This window comes from Bison bison, unplaced genomic scaffold (genome assembly GCF_000754665.1).
Source record: "Bison bison bison isolate TAMUID 2011002044 unplaced genomic scaffold, Bison_UMD1.0 scf7180017864456, whole genome shotgun sequence".
Taxonomy (NCBI): domain Eukaryota; kingdom Metazoa; phylum Chordata; class Mammalia; order Artiodactyla; family Bovidae; genus Bison; species Bison bison.
Genome location: NW_011495018.1, coordinates 1487310 through 1504294, shown reverse-complemented (window position 1 = coordinate 1504294; position 16985 = coordinate 1487310). Strand labels below are relative to the sequence as shown.

The following is a 16985-nucleotide window of genomic DNA, read 5'->3' as shown; positions in this document are numbered from 1 at the left end:
AGGGCGGTTCTTGAGATTCAGGGAGATGGTCTCAGAGGGGAGCCTGCAGGTGCTAGGAGGAATGAAGAGCCTGGTTCCCGGCCTTGGTCCCCTGGGTCCACCCCTTAGGGAGGCTTTCGGAACGCACACCCTCCATCAGGGCAAGCCCTGGGAAGGGACCCTGCGGGGGGCACCTCGTCCTGGAGCCGCAGACATGGAGCTGGGCGCCTGCACTGCCTGTTCTTACGGCCCAACCCAAGGAAAGTGAAAGTGAAGTCACTCAGTCATGTCCGACTCTTTGTGACCCCACGGACTGTAGCCCACCAGGCTCCTCTGTCCATGGGATTTTCCAGGCAATAGTCCTGGAGTGGGTTGCCATTTCCTTCTCAAGATGATCTTCCCCATCCAGGGATCGAACCTGGGTCTCCTGCATTGTAAGCAGATGCTTTACCATCTGAGCCAGCAGGGAAGGAAGGTTTCATTGTAATAGCGTGAGGCTGCTGGACAGAGGGCTCTGCAAGGGGACCCATGCTGAGCTCGTGAGACATTTTAGTGGTCACTTTAAGGAGATGCTGATGAGTGCAGGAGGCGCTCCCGAGTCCAGCACAGACGTGGGCCCCCCGTGCCGCCCCCAGTCCCGGGGCCCAGCCGCTGCATCTCCCGGCTCAGAGTTTCCTCGGCTATACTGTAACCGTTCATCCTCCGGAAATGTCTGTTTGACACGGATTTGAGAACAGAGATGAATAAAACATAGGGCTCTCGGGGATGGAAAACCTGTGGTACAAGGACTTTGGGGGTGCACTGATAATAAACACCTGTGAGAACTGCAGTTATGGAATGGGATGTTTTCCAAACCCTGACAATAGCGATCAAGATAATAACACCCGCGCTGACAAGCACAGAAAGGGGTGAGCGTGGAGAAAACCCTGGGCCTTTTAAATCTCCCAGCGAAGGGAGTCAATTGTTAGTGAGTAAATGGAAACTCTATCTAAATAAAGGGCTAGACCCTAGATATTTTTCATAATGTTTTTATTTTTAAAATCGCAGGGGGATCTTGTAGGAAGTAAAATATAGAGATATTTATCTAAAAACCAGAAATTTCCTCGACTTCGCCTCTGTTCTTTTTGGTTTAATCCTAGTAAAATCAAACTTAATGTCCTCATAAAACAGTACTGTATATTGTGACTCTGCTGAGGCAGAATGTTATTCTCCCATATGCATGCTTTCTATTCTATCTGCATGTAAGTCAGAAAGTCTACCTGATGTTCATATGATACTAATAGTGTTTATTACTAGGAGGTAAGATTTGGGGGTTATTTTTGGAAGAGTTCAGTTCAGTTCAGTCGCTCAGTCGTGTCCTCTTTGTGACCCCATGGTCTGCAGCACGCCAGGCCTCCCTGTCCATCACCAACTCCCGGCGTTCACCCAAACCCATGTCTACTGAGTCGGTGATGCCATCCAACCCTCTCATCCTGTGTCGTCCCCCTCTCCTCCCGCCTTCAATCTTTCTGAGCATCAGGGCCTTTTCCAATGAGTCAGTTCTTCACATCAGGTGGCCAAAGTATTGGAGTTTCAGCTTCAACACGTCCTTCCAATGAATATTCAGGACTGATCTCCTTAGGATGGACTGGTTGGATCTTCTTGCAGTCCAAGGGACTCTCAAGAGTCCCTTGAGAGACTCTTGGAAGAGTACCCTCCAGCATTTTTATTATTATTTTTATTACTCTCCCATAGCAATAATAATAGTAGTGAGACGACTGAGTGACTAAGCACTGTTTATTTAAAAGTTTAAATGCTTATTTAGTGGTCTTTGTGTTCCTTGGTCCTCTGTATATTTTAACTGCCTTAATCCCCAGAACAAGCCTATGAAGTAGACCCCAACTTCATGGACTAGAACATCAGGGAACAGAGAGTTTATGTCACACTTCCAGGGGCACTGCCAGGGCCAGGGGCTAAGCCTGAGGGTCCTGGCTCTGAGCCGTGTCCTTCTCTGCTGGACTCCACCCCTCTTAGCAGGAGGAATTTTTATCAAACTGGACACTAGTTGGTCACTGATCAGGAAGCAAAAACTGTACCGGCTGCTAAGCAGGAATAATTTAATATAAAGTTGTTAACCAGGTGACTGGTAAATAGACAATGCTGAAGTGTCACGGAGGCTGTGACGCCGAAACCACTGCAGAGGACGGCAAGGGGGGGCTGAGGCGCTTCAGAGGCTGTGACGCCGAAACCACTGCCCAGGATGGCAAGGGAGGGCTGAGGCGCTTCAGAGGCTGTGACTGCTGAAACCACTGCAGAGGAGGGCAAGGGAGGGCTGAGGTGATTCAGACTTTGAGCCAAGAGGGCACTTCCCTCAGAGCTGCGCACCAGACCTCAGAGCTGGGTGCTGGCTGGCTGGAGAAGAGTTACGGGGGTACTGAGACCCAGGGCTGTGAGGGGGTGCGTGGAGTGTACCAGGCTGATCCTGCTGGCTTGGGAAAGGCTGCGAGCTGTTTTCATCTACAGGAAACTTCTGGGAAGTCCACTGGGAAGACTTCTTGCTGGGATGACATTCGTTGTAACCACCCCAGACTACTAATGGTAAGAAAGCAGGAAGCACACTGGAGCGTGATCCCCTTCCTCCTGTTCCACACCGACAGTCTCTCCTCTTGGCAAAACCTAATACTGAGCCGCCTGGAGAAGCAGAAATGAGGTTGGAAGAGTGTGGCCGCAGCATCACAGAGCAGAGGACAGGAGAGTGGGCTTGCAGCTGGGAGACAGCTGTGTGATTGCCAGCACAGTGCAGCCGTTTAGCTGCTGTGAGTCCACATGCACTTGTCATTGGGCACTTCCATACAGTGCAGACACAGTCTGTTTCCACTTAACGAGATCCAGTGGTCCTTCACACAGAGGTACTCTCCCGCTCCCCACCTCGAGGAGACCCATGCCCACCAGTCAGACTGCTCATCTCTGGGAGACAGGCATGCTGTCCATCTGGGCTGATGTTCAACACCCCTGAGGACCCGGTCACCTAAAAACTCTGGTGTAAAGAGCATCTCCTAGGAAGCGTGCATAAAACAACAAGGGTCAGAAGAAGAGAAGAAGACAGGTTATACCTGCAAAGGCAGTCCTGAGCAGGGGACTCCACATGACACTTATCACATCGTCATCGAGAATCAGAGAGAAGACTGGCAGGGAAGTCAGGATTGGGGGAGGTTAAACCAGTGACTTCAGGAAAAAGGGGAGACAACACCTACAGGCAGAACTTCCCCCTCCCCCCACCTAGGTGAGTCTTCTATAAAGATGCGTGCTAAGTGCTAAGTCACTTCAGTCGTATCTGACTCTTTGCAACCCCATGGACCATAGCCCGCCAGGCTCCTCTGTCCGTGGGATTCTCCAGGTAAGAAGACTGGAGTGGGGTGCCGTTTCCTCCTCTGAGGGATCTTCCCAACCCAGGGATGGAACCTGCATCTCTCATGTCTCCTGCTTTGGCAGGCAGGTTCTTTACCACTGGGGCCACCTGGGAAGGAGGTGGACCTCTGATCTCTGGCTTTACCTGCAAGACAAGGTGCTGGGGGTCCTGTGAAGAGGAGGAGCAGTTCTGGGAGGAAGGGAGGCAGTCCTGGGGTACCTCTGCGTGTGGAGACAGAAGTGCAGTTCTGATGACAGTGATGGCTGTAGAGGGTCAGGCCCAACTCCACAGCCAGCTGAGCGAGGGCCTGAGTCAGAGCCCGCTGGGTTTGGGGCCAGGCTCCGGATCTTGGTAGCTGGCTGCTACACATGCTGCTCTGAGCTCGGGACCCTGAACTGCAGGACGTGTGACAGGAACAAAACGGGAACTGGGCTCAAGGCTGCCTGGAACCAGCCAGTGCTCCACCACCTTCAGCCTCCTGGACTTTCCTTCTCCCAACCTCACTACTCACTGAGGGAGGGGATGTAGGGAGACTTCACAGAACAGAGCGCAGCCTCAACTCAGACACTTGTCGTTCAGTTGCTAAATTGTGTCCGACTCTTTGCAGCCCCATGGACTGCAGCACACCAGGCTTCCCTGACCTTCACTATCTCCTAGAGTTTGAGCAAACTCGTGTCTGTTGAGTCGCTGAGGCCATTCAACCACCTCATTCTCTGTCACCTCCTTCTCCTCCTGCCTTCAATCTTTCCCAGCATCAGGGTCTTTTCTAATGAATCAGTTCTTTGCATCAGGTGGCCAAAGTATTGGATTTTTAGCTTCAGCATCAGTCCTTCCGATGAGTATTCAGGGTTGATTTCCTTTAGGACTGACCGGTTTGAACTCGTTGCATTCCAAGGGACTCTCAAGAATCTTCTCCAACACCACAGTTCAAAAACATCACTTCTTCAGTGCTCAGCCTTCTTTATGGTCCAGCTCTCACATCCATACATGATTACTGGAAAAAGCATAGCTTTGACTATCTGGACCTTTGTCAGCTAATCAGATAGGCTTGCTTTCAAATCCCAGCTCGGGCACCCAGCTGTGTGATCCAGGACAGTCATTTCAATCCTCCGAGCCCTGGTTTCTGTCATCCAATCTCAGCGAGTTGAAAGTAGTGGAAGTGGAAGGCGCTCAGTCGTGTCCGACTCTTTGTGACCCCGTGGACTATACAGTCCCTGGAATTCTCCAGGCCAGAGCACTGGAGTGGGCAGCCTTTTCCTTCTCCAGAGGATCTTCCCAACCCAGGGATCGAACCCAGGTCTCCTGCATTGCAGGCGGATTCTTTACCAACTGAGCCACCAGGAAAGCCCTAGTAAGTTGGGGCTGTTATAATCAAAGTGCCATGGAATTTACTTCTCAGTTCTGGAGACTGGATATCTGAGATCCGGGGGCCAGCATGGCAGGGTTCTGGTGAGAAGCCCCTTCCAGGTTGTAGCTGATGGGTTTCTCCTGTGTCCTCAAGTGGATGGAGAGAGGGCCAGAGGGCTCTGGGAGTCTCTTATAAGGGCATGAATCCCATCACAGGGGCCCAACCCTCATGACCTTTCATCTCCCAAAAGTCCCCCTTCCTAAAACTATCACTAGGGTTAGGATTTTAGCATAGGAATCTGAGAGGAGCACAAACATTCAGTCCTCAACAAATGCCCAGCATTTGGGATTCTTTTCTTGATCAGCATGGCTGTGCCCTGGCCTGGTGCCTGGCTCCAGGGGATGGGCAATCAGTTTTGCGACTGGCAGTCCCAACAGTAACATGCCTTTGGGAATCACCAATACTTCTGTTCATTAACCTGGAGTCAATCAGACTGCTTGCAGGAAGGGGTCCCCAGGAATCAGCATGGTCACAACTGCAGAGAGCACTCCATCAAGCCCAGCACTTCTTCCTTCCTTTGCAAAGGACTGATTGGGTTTGGAGTGTATCCTGATGACTGGCACATGCGTATGTGCTAAGTCTCTTCAGTCGTGTCTGACTCTTTGTGACCCCATGGACTATACCCACCAGGCTTCTCTGTCCATAGGATTTCCCAGGCAAGAATACTGGAGTGGGTTGCCATCTCCTCCTTCGGGGAATCTTTCCAGTCCAGGGACCCAACCCGTCTCCCTCACGTCTCCTGCACTGGCAGGCAAGTTCTTTATTGCTACTGCCACCAGGGAAGCCGACGACACAACCTCTTCTATTTTATAAAGCCAGGACCCTGTCTCTTCAAACCACTGACCTGCTCCAGGGGCTGCCAAATCACTGCTAGGACCATCCTGACCAATACACTCCTCCTCCTGAGAAAAGGTGTGGGTTGTACACCAGGATACAGCGGTGATGGGGATCTGAAGTTGTGACATTTGGGATCCAATCTGTAATTACAGAGACTTGCACTTTCTCATCTGTTAAGAAAAAGTAAGGGAAAGTAATGATGTGATTCGCAGAGGTAATAACATTCAGAAGAAACAAAGTGATACCCGTTTTTTAAAGGTTTGGGTGAAAAGAAATGTGCTTGTTTCTTTTTTCACTGTGAATGGAAATTAGATGGCAAGACAAGAAGGTTTACATGGAGGAGTAAACAGATTCCTACTGAGACACAGTGATCATCACAGTTGTAGTTATATGAAGGAGAAAGAAGCTTTCTTCTGAGTGAGATGGGAAAGCCTTCTTGTTTACATAAAAACAGAGACTAGAGGGGCTGGGAGCAGGGGAATCGCTGCTCACCATCAAATGAGATAGACAACGTGAGGATGGGACTTTTGTCAAGGGCCTGAGTGAATGATTCTGGGTCCTGGAGGCCTGGGGAGCCAGGGTCACTGGTGGCGTGGCCTGGCCTGGGTGGGCAGGAGAAAGCAGAGGTTTCAATGTGCAGGAGGAGGGGCCAATAAGGGCCAGGATTAGAAATCCTGGAGGCGTCCCTTGGGATGGACTGTTTGCTTACAGCTATCGGGTCCTGGAGAAGTGACAGGTAAGAAGGAACTGGATGGAGGACAGGGACTCAGACCCATGGACTCGGGGTGGAGACCCAGTCCCTGGAGTCCGGATTCCTGGGGGTGACCATGCCAGGAGACCAAGGCAAGGCCAGTGCCTGGGCCTGGTCAGGGAGGGGACCCAGGTTAGGGGACTGTCCCTTGGCTGGGTTCTCCTAGGGGATCTACCTCAGCACCTGGGGTGACAGGGAACCCCCAGGAAGCCATGGGCAGCGAGAAGGCTGGTGAGCAGGAGCTGTTGTGTTCTTCTCAATAGGGGCGGGCATTTCTCAGCCCTGTGTCCCTCATTTGCAAAAGGCAGGAGCTGTAGGGTTGTTGCAGCAACTGAACGTCACAGTGCATCTTTCTCCACAACTACTGGCCATAATCACTCAGTCTTCCTCACGCTCTTACTCTGGCCCCTGCCTCCAAAGCTGAAGCCAAGAGTTATGGCAGAAGGTGCTGGAAACTCTGTCAAAACAGGCAATTCTCAAGCATGTCTAGAAGAAGCTTTGATCATGCTCGGTCTCTCTGTAGCACGTTTTTGAGTTTTCTTGTAACATGGACATTCTGCCCTCCCTGCCCCGCGCCAGCTGTACAGTCAGGCCCTAAAAGCAGTGAAGCCTGGAAGGCAGGTGTTCTGGGCTCAAACCTGGTCGGCCTCTCGAGCTGTGTGAATTTGCAGGTCACCTCACACCCTACGCCTCGTTGTCCTTGTCTGGGGCTTCCCTGATAGCTCAGTGGTAAAGAATCCACCTGCAAGGCAGGAGACCTCAGTCTGATTCCTGGGTCAGGGAGATTTTCTGGAGAAGGGATAGGCTACCCACTCCAGTATTCCAGTATTCTTGGGCTTCCCTTGTGGCTCAGACAGTAAAGAATCTGCCTGCAATGAGGGAGACCTGGGTTCAGTCCCTGGGTTGGAAAGATCCCCTGGAGAAGGGAACGGATACCCATTCCAGTACTCTGGCCTGGAGAATTCCATGGACTGACTGGGGTCGCAAAGGGTCAGACACGACTGAGTGACTTTCAGTTTACAATGGGGCTAAATGACCCCCTTCCCCGGGCCCCACAGGTTCAGTGCAGCCAGAGACTCAGGCTGAGGGCCCCAGAGGGTCCTGTGTTCCCTTTCACCCCCAACTTTCCATGAAGGAAAGTTCTTTTGTGTAAAATAAAGAGCTGTCCCAGTTTTCTATTGTTCTAACTTAAGAGGGGACAGAAGAGACAGAGGAGCGACAAGCAGGCGCCGCTTCGTGGGCCCCTCGGTCACGGAGACGCAGACCCTCTCCTCTCTGCCTGTCACCTCCCGCCCCTTGGCTTTTTCCAACCGTGAAAAAGCGCAGCTCGTGAGGGTGCCCCCCGGCCAGAGGGGTGAGAAGTGAGTCGCTACACTGGATAGTTCATGCTAAAACCAAAAACACAGCAAATGTCTAATAAATTATTATTATTGTTCCTAGCATCACCCTGATTCCCAGCACCATTTTCCAAGAAGAAACACCAACGTTTCTAAAGCAGCAGTTAGACCGATGAGTGCTCAGCAGCCGGCTTGTTGTGGGGACTCTTCTAAACGGCCAGGCCCCCTGATTGATGGCCATCTGCGTGCTGGCTCAAGAGAGGCCTTCAAATGACTCGGCTTGGTTTCAGGAACCCGAAGGTGGTAATAAGCACGTGTCAGTTCTGCCAGCCCCGTGTTTGACACTCCAGCAAGATAAGTGATCAAAACGCTATTTTAAAATTAGCCAGCTCATGACCTTTCTGTTGCTCCGTGTGCTGGAAATGTCAGGATTAAGGAAATCATGGGGACTCGCTGTGAGGCTCACTGTCAGGAATGCAAATCCAGGGGGAGCAGAGACGAGAGGAGCCGTGCATCCTTGGTCGCCAGCGCCTGGGCGCCCGGCTGTTTCCTTGGAGAACTGGGTTCAGGTGTGCGCTGGCGTGAAGGTGATCTGACCCCGGGAAGCCCCAGGCGCCTGGCACCTTCACGCAGAGGCTCATCGCCGGGAGAAGCCAAGCAGGAGAGGCGCCAGGAACATTGCAGAGGGTTACGCACGTGCCTTGAACAGAGGGTACGACAGCCCCTCTGAACGCTATCGCAAAGCTCTACTTGATGACAGTGATTGTAACACAGCTGTATTCCAGTTATTCCAAATCCTGTCTTTAGCTAATGTGAGCTGCCAGTAAACACAGGAGAGCGACAGCAGGGAACAGAAATGCTGTGCAAAGCGGGGCGTTTCCTTTGCTTCAGATCCGGGATCCTCACCCATATTTTCAGTTTTCATTGCTCAGAATAAGGATTTAGGAAAGAACTTTCTAACACAGCATGTTTCTTGAACACCGACTCCACGGATGTGAGCTTGAGCAAACTCTGGGAGATGGTGCTGGACAGGGAAGCCTGGGATGCTGCAGTCCATGGTGTGGGAAAGAGTGAGATACAACTGATCCACTGAGTAATGATGGCAATGTTTCTTAGGCTCCGGGGCAGGGAGATGGGACCTTCCCGGGTGTCTGCAAGCAAGAAAGGGAGGCCAGCTCCCACAGTCCACGCTAGTCCCCATCTGGGGTCCTGGGCAGTCCAGCCTCAGGGCATAGAATGTGGATTCAGGCCAGATGGAGCAACACTGGGCTGCCCGTATCAGCATCCAGGGTTGGTAAGGCGCTAGCAAACGCCTTCTGACATGTGTTTCTTTTCATGCGTTGAACATATTTTGAAGCAAACACCAAGGTGATTTTACACAGCTTGATGAAAGACATTGGTCAATTCTTTTCACGAGGACTGTGTGGGACACATTCTGCCTTACAGGGTCTCCCCGGAAATGGGGGTCAATCTGTCCTCACCTCTCCACCACCAACAACCTCTCCCCAGGCCTACGGTTCCAGGGTCATCCAGCAGCTCCCACCCAGCCCACTCTCCAGAGGTACCGGCCCCTGCTGGCCCTGTAGGGCTGAGCTCCCCTCCGTGGGGCAGCTCAGGGGTCCCAGCAGTCAGGAGACGCAGCCTCACCAGCCCTCTCTGTCTACAGCCGGGTTATCTGTGTTGGCGCTGATGACACGGGTTGTACCAATGACCTGAAGGGTGACCCCCTCCCACCCTGGTGTGCCTGGAAACCATCCACCACCTCTGGATCCACCTTGATCCAGCTCTACAGCTCAGGGTCCCCTCAGCCCTTCCCCAGGGCCTGGCTCCAGGCAGCAGGCTCGGGTGGTGAGGAGATGAGTTCATTCATCTTTGATGGGGGGCCCATCACCCCAGTCCCCTCCTGTACCACTGGGGACCCCACAGGGGCCAGTCTAGCAACTCACCTGCCTTGATGCGTGAATCCTTATCCTCTAAGCAAACTCAGCCCATCACCACACTGATTCTGGGGGTGCACGCTGGCAGTTCTAGGCAGAGTTTCCCACTCAGGAAGGCCTGCGTGGGAAGGTGGTGAGGCCTTGCTGTGGACCACGAGACCATGAACCACGAGAGTTGGGGGCCCAGGTGCAAAGTGGTAGCTTCGTCTTAAGTGATTACTTGGGCTTCGTTTGTAGTAGGGACAATCGGAAGCAACGGAAATGTCCAGCAAGCGACAGTCAAGAATGTGATAGTAAAGGGACTTCCTTAGCAGGTCAGTGGTCAAGACCCCGTGCTTCCAATGCAGGGGGCACAGATTCTATCCTTGGTCAGGGAAATAATATCCCACATGCCACGTGGTGCAGTCAAAAATAAAGAAAAACCGAATACGATGGTCTAGTTAGGGGACGATGCTGGATGGAGTCACACAAGACGAAGCTCTCGGAGGCCGGAGGGGACCAGAGCATCCTTGATGAGACGCATTAAGTGGCCAGCGTGCCCAGAGCATGCTTCGCTTCCACAGGTGCAAGTCTGTGTCATAAAATCCTAACAAAGGACACGCTGTGGGGAATGGTCAATAATTACGATGTAGAAAAGAATGAGAGGATGATGCCAGAAGAGTGACCTTTTTGATTGATGACGTGTGGGGTAGACTGTGCTACTTTATAAAAAAATTATTTAATGTTCATGCTGTGGCTGCACAGGGTCTTCGTTGCTGGGTTCGGGCTTTCTCCAGCTCTGGCGAGCAGGAGCCACTCTCTAGTTGCGGGGCGTGGGCTTTGCATCGCGGGGGGCTTTGCAGTGCAGTGGGCTTTTCAGTGCGGTGGCCGCTCGCCATGCGGCGGGCTTTTCAGCGCGGTGGGCTTTTCAGTGCAGCGGGCTTTTCAGTGTGCGGCCGCTCGCCTGCGGCTAGCAGGCTTCCGTAGATGCAGCTCGTGAGCTCTAGCGCGCAGGCTCAGGAGTCGTGGCCCACGGGCTCAGTCAATCTAAGGCATGTGGGATCTTCCTGGACCTGGGGTCAAGCCCACGTCCCCTGCATTGGCAGGCAGATTCTTAACCACTGGGCCACTAGGGAAGCCTGCTGTCACCGTTTTATGGGGTGGTTAGATGATTTTCTAAAGAGTAAATGATTAATTTCAAAAAAATTAAAAATAGGACCAAAAATCTCATTAAAAAATGGGCAAAGGATCTTAGACATCTTCCCAAAGATATGCAGATAGCCAAAAGACACACAGAAAAGTGCTCAGCGTCACTAAGTATCAGGGAAATGCCAATCAAAACCCCGATGAGACAGCGTCTGACACCTGTCCAAACGCCTATCATCAGAGAGACAACAGATAACTCCTGTTGGTGAGGATGTGGGGACATTGATACAGCCAGTGTGGGAAAGAGCACGAAGACTCCTCAAAAAATTTAAAAACTAGAACTACCACATGACCTAGCAGTTCCGCTTCTGGGTGTTTATCTGAAGAAAGTGGAAACGCTCACTCACAAAGATATATTCACCCCCATGTTGACATCAGCATTATCTACAATAACCAAGATAGAGCAGCCATCTAAGTGTCCACTGATGGATGAATGGATAAAAAAGATGTGACACATAAACGCAACAGAATATTACTGAGCCATAAAAAAAAAAAAAGGAAATCTTGTCATTTACAGATACATGAATGGACGCTGAGGGCATTCTGCCAGGTGAAACAAGTTGGACATAGGAAGACAAATGTCACTTACATATGGAATCTAAAAAAAAAAAAACAAAAACTCAAGCTCGGACTTCTCTGGTGGTCCCGTGGATAAGAATCCTCCTGCCAATGCAGGGGATACAGGTTCAATCCCAGATATGGGAAGATCAACCCACCACAGGTCAACAAAGCCCACACGCCACAGCTCCTGAGCCTGCCCTCGAGAGCCCGAGCTCCTCAACAAGAGAAGCCACAGCAGTGAAGCCTGCGCACCTCAGCCAGAGGGGGGCCCTCGCCTGCCGCGGCTGGAGGGAGCCCCTGTGCAGCACTGAAGACCCAGCAGGCCAAAAGAGGGACTATGGGTTCTTGTCTCACCGTGGGTTTTTTAAAAAACAAAACAAACAAATGAAAACCTCGAGCTCATAGACGCAGAGAACAGACAGGTGGCTGCCAGAAGCAGCGGGTGGCCGGCGGAGGAACTGAGTAGGGGGCAAAAGGCACAGACCCCAGTGATAAACGGAATGAGCCACAGGACAGAAGGCCCCGCCTGCCAGCTGCAGTCGACAATATTGCGTTGCGTATTTGAAAGTTGCCAAGAGGGCAAGTCTTTAAAGTTCTCATCACAAGAAGAAAAAAAAAAAATCCATAAGTATGTCTAGGGATGAATGGTAACTAGATTTCATACAGTGGTCAGTTTCCAACATACACACACATCAAATCATGTTGTCCACCTGAAGCTAATATGGTGGTGGTGATTTAGTCGCTAAGTCGTGTCTGACTCTTGCAGACCCATGGACTGTAGCCCACCAGGCTCCTCTGTCCATGCAATTCTCCAGGCAAGACTACTGGAAAGGGTAGCCATTTTCTTCTCCAGGGGATCTTCCTGATCCAGGAATTGAACCCAGGTCTCCTGCGTTGCAGGCAGATTCTTTACCAACTGAGGTACAAGGGAAGCTCTAAACTAAAATAACTAACGTCAGCTATACCTCAGTAAAAAAGACAATCTGAACATGCTGCTTGGCAGAAGGTGACATCAATTGCTCCTTCATAAGGGTGCCCACGGTAGCAGGAGAAATGACTCCTCAGTTCAATTCAGTTCAGTCACTCAGTCGTGTCTGACTCTGTGCAACCCCATGGACTGCAGCACGCCAGGCCTCCCTGTCCGTCACCAACTCCTGGCATTTACTGAAACTCATGTCCATCGAGTTGGTGATGCCATCCAACTGTCTCATCTTCTGTTGTCCCCTTCTCCTGCCTTCAATCTATCCCAGCATTGGGGTCTTTTCAAATGAGTCAGTTCATCACACCAGGTAGCCGAAGTATTGGAGTTTCAGCTTAAGCATCAGTCCTTCTAATGAATATTCAGGACTGATTTCCTTTAGAATGGACTGGTTGGATCTCCTTGCTGTCCAAGGGACTCTTAAGAGTCTTCTCCAACACATCACCTGAAAAGCATCAATTCTTCAGTGCTCAGCTTTCTTCATAGTCCAACTCTCACATCCATATATGACCACTGGAAAAACCATAGCTTTGACTAGATGGACCTTTGTTGGCAAAGTAAGATCTCTGCTTTTTAATATGCTGTCTAGGTTGGTCATAATGTTCCTTCCAAGGAGTGCCTTTTAATTTCATGGCTGCAACCACCATCTGCAGTGATTTTGGAGCCCCCAAAATAAAGTCTGTCACTGGTTCCACTGTTTTCCCATCTATTTGCCAGGAAGTGATAGGACCAGATACCATGATCTTAGTTTTCTGAATGTTGAGCTTTAAGCCAACTTTTTCACTCTCCTCTTTCACTTTCATCAAGAGGCTTTTTAGTTCTTCTTCACTTTCTGCCATAAGGGTGGTCATCTGCATATCTGAGGTTATTGATATTGTATCAATCTTGATTCCAGCTTGTGCTTCTTCCAGCCCAGCATTTCTCATGATGTACTCTGCATATAAGTTAAATAAGCAGGGTGACAATATACAGCCTTGACGTACTCCTTTTCCTATTTGGAACCAGTCTGTTGTTCCATGTCCAGTTCTAACTGTTACTGCTTGACCTGCATACAGATTTCTCAGCAGGCACGTCAGGTGGTCTGGTATTCCATCTCTTGAAGAATTTTCCACAACTTGTTGTGATCCACACAGTCAAAGGCTTTGGCATAGTCAATAAAGCAGAAATAGATGTTTTTCTGGAACTCTCTTGCTTTTTCAATGATCCAACAGATGTTGGAAATTTGATCTCTGGTTCCTCTGCCTTTTCTAAATCCATCTTGAACATCTGGAAGTTCACGCACTGTTGAAGCCTGGCTTGGAGAATTTTGAGCATTACTTTACTAGTGTGTGAGATGAGTGCAATTGTGCCATAGTTTGAGCATTCTTTGGCATTGTCTTTCTTAGGGATTGGAATGAAAACTGACCTCTTCCAGTCCTGTGGCCACTGCTGAGTTTTCCAGATTTGCTGGCATATTGAGAGCAGCACTTTCACAGCATCATCTTTCAGGATTTGGAATAGCTCAACTGGAATTCCATCACCTCCACTAGCTTTGTTCATAGTGATGCTTCCTAAGGCCCACTCAACTTCACATTCCAGGATGTCTGGCTCTAGGTGAGTGATCACACCATTGTGATTATCTGGATCATGAAGATCATTTTTGTATAGTTCTTCTGTGTATTCTTGCCACCTCGTCTTAACATCTGCTTCTGTTAGGTCCATACCGTTTCTGTCCTTTATTGAGCCCATCTTTGCATGAAGTGTTCCCTTGGTATCTCTAATTTCCCTGAAGAGATCTCTAGCCTTTCCCATTCTGTTGTTTTCCTCTATTTCTTTTCATTGATCACTGAGGAATGCTTTCTCATCTCTCCTTGCTATTCTTTGGAACTCTGCATTCAAATGGGTATATCTTTCCTTTTCTCCTTTGCTTTTCACTTCTCTTCTTTTCACAGCTATTTGTAAGGCCTCCTCAGACAGCCATTTTGCTTTTTTGCATTTCTTTTTCTTGGGGATGGTCTTGATCACTGCCTCCTGTACAATGTCATGAACCTCCATCCACAGTTCTTCAGGTACTCTATCAGATATAATCCCTTGAATCTATTTGTTACTTCCAATGTATAGTCATAAAGGATATGATTTAGGTCATACCTGAATGGTCTAGTGGTTTTCCCTACTTTCTTCAATTTAAGTCTTAATTTGGCAATAAGGAGTTCATGATCTGAGCCACAGTCAGCTCCCAGTCTTGCTTTTGCTGACTGTATAGAGCTTCTCCATCTTTGGCTGCAAAGAGTATAATCAGTCTTATTTCTGTATTGACCACCTGGTGATGTCCATGTGTAGAGTCTTCTCATGTTGTTGGAAGAGGGTGTTTACTATGACCAGTGCATTCTCCTGTCAAAACTCTATTAGCCTTTGCCCTCCTTCATTCTGTACTCCAAGACCAAATTTGCCTCTTACTCCAGGTATTTCTTGACTTCCTACTTTTTCATTCCAGTCCCCTATAATGAAAAGATCATCTTTTTTGGTTCTAGAAGGTCTTGTAGATCTTTATAGAACCGTTCAACTTCAGCTTCTTCAGTGTTACTGGTTGGGGTATAGATTCAGATTACTGTGATATTGAATGGTTTGCCTTGGAAACGAACAGAGATCATTCTGTTGTTTTTGAGATTGCATCCAAGTACTGCATTTTGGACTCTTTTGTTGACTATGATGGCTACTCCATTTCTTCTAAGGGATTCCTGCCCACAGCAGTAGATATAATGGTCATCTGAGTTAAATTCATCCATTCCAGTCCATTTTAGTTCACTGATTCCTAAAATGTCAGTGTTCACTCTTGCCATCTCCTGTGTGACTGCTTCCAGTTTGCTTTGATTCATGGATCTGACATTCCAGGCTCCTGTGCAATATTGCTCTTTACAGCATCGGACTTTACCTCCATCACCAGTCACATCCACAACTGGGTGTTGTTTTTGCTTTGGCTCTGTCTCTTCATTCTTTATGGGGTTAGTTCTCCACTGATCTCCAGTAGCATACTGGGCACCTACCTACCTGGGGAGTTCCTCTTTCAGTGTCCTATCTTTTTGCCTTTTCATACTGTTCATGGGGTTCTCAAGGCAAGAATACTGAAATGGTTTGCCATTCCCTTCTCCAGTGGACAATATTTTGTCAGAACTCTCCACCATGACCCGTCCATCTTGGGTAGCCCTACATGGCTCATAGTTTCATTGAGGTAGACAAGGCTGTGGTCCATGTGATCAGATTGGTTAGTTTTCTGTGATTGTGGTTTTCAGTCTGTCAGACCTCTGATGGAGAAGGATAAGAGGCTTATGGAAGCTTCCTGGTTGGAGAGAATGACAGAGGGGAAAACTGGGTCTTGTTCTGATGGGTAGGGCCATGCTCAGTAAATCTTTAATCCAATTTTCTGTTGATGGGTGGGGCTGTGTTCCCTCCCTGTTGTTTGACCTGAGGCCAAACTATGGTGGAGGCAATGAAGACAATGGAGACCTCCTTCGAAAGGTCCCATGATGCACTGCTGCACTCAGTGCCCCGACCCCGCAGCAGGTCACCACCAACCCATGCCCCCACCAGAGACTCCTGGATACTCATGGGCAAGTCTGGGCCAGTCTCTTGTGGGATCATTGATCCTTTCTCCTGGGTCCTGGGCACACAAGGTTATGTTTGTGCTTTACAAGAGTCTGTTTCCCCAGTCCTGTGTAAGTTCTGGCAGTTCTATGGTGGGGTTAATGGGGACCTCCTCCAAGAGGGCTTATGCCACACCCGTGTCTGCTGAATCCAGAGCCCCTGCCCCGACAAAAGCCCACTGCCTACTCATACCTCCACAGGAGACACCCAAACACAGCTCTGTCTCAGTCTCTGTGGGGTCTCTGGGTCCTGGTGCACACAAGATACGTTTGAGCCTTCTAAGCATCTCTGGAGAGTATGTGGTTTGATTCTAAACACGATTTTTCCCTGCTTACCATCTTGCTGGGGCTTCTCCTTTGCCCTTGAACATGGGGTATCTTCTCACAGTTGCTCCAGCACTACGCAGCTGCCACAAACCACAAATTCTTTTCTCTTCAAGCTTTAGTAAAATAATCCAACACAAGGCTTAATTCATATCACTGGTAAGCACTCCAAAAAGCCAGCTTAGCCTTTGAGGAAGATCCACACCGAAGTGTCATGGTGAGCTTGCCACCATCCAGAACATTCTAGGCCGTTGGCCAGTCCAGGCTGGTTTCCGTGGTTCAGTGCTGACATACTTGGACCCAGGCAGAACATTTTTCTTTTTGTTTTCTGGGGTTTTTTGCTCACCTAAAACTTTTGTGCATGTTTTGTTTCAGCTTCTGAAGGAGAGAGAGAGAGCTAGGAGCTTTTCTCTGATCATCTCCTGGTTTAAAGTCGCCGTCATGGGCGCCCTGGTGTCAAAGGCAGTTGCCGGGGTCCAGCTCCGGTGGATCCAGGGAATTCGAAAGGGAGATGGCTTCGGCAATCAAGATACAATAGAATTAAAGATATAAAGAGTGATCAAATGAGGATAGCTCAGTGAGAAAATTCAGTGGAGAAAAGAGACTGAATAACTTGGTTTATGTGGAAAGCTAAAAAAATTCCAAGACAAGGAATTTGTGTCGCCTACATAGGCCGCAG

General features: G+C 49.6%; 1 non-coding gene across 1 annotated transcript; it reads right to left on the bottom strand.

Annotated features, from left to right (window-relative positions):
* Positions 1-376: 376 nt before the first annotated feature.
* On the bottom strand, positions 377-448 carry TRNAC-ACA. Its single transcript has one exon. It is a non-coding gene; the product is annotated as a tRNA-Cys (tRNA).
* Positions 449-16985: the final 16537 nt, after the last annotated feature.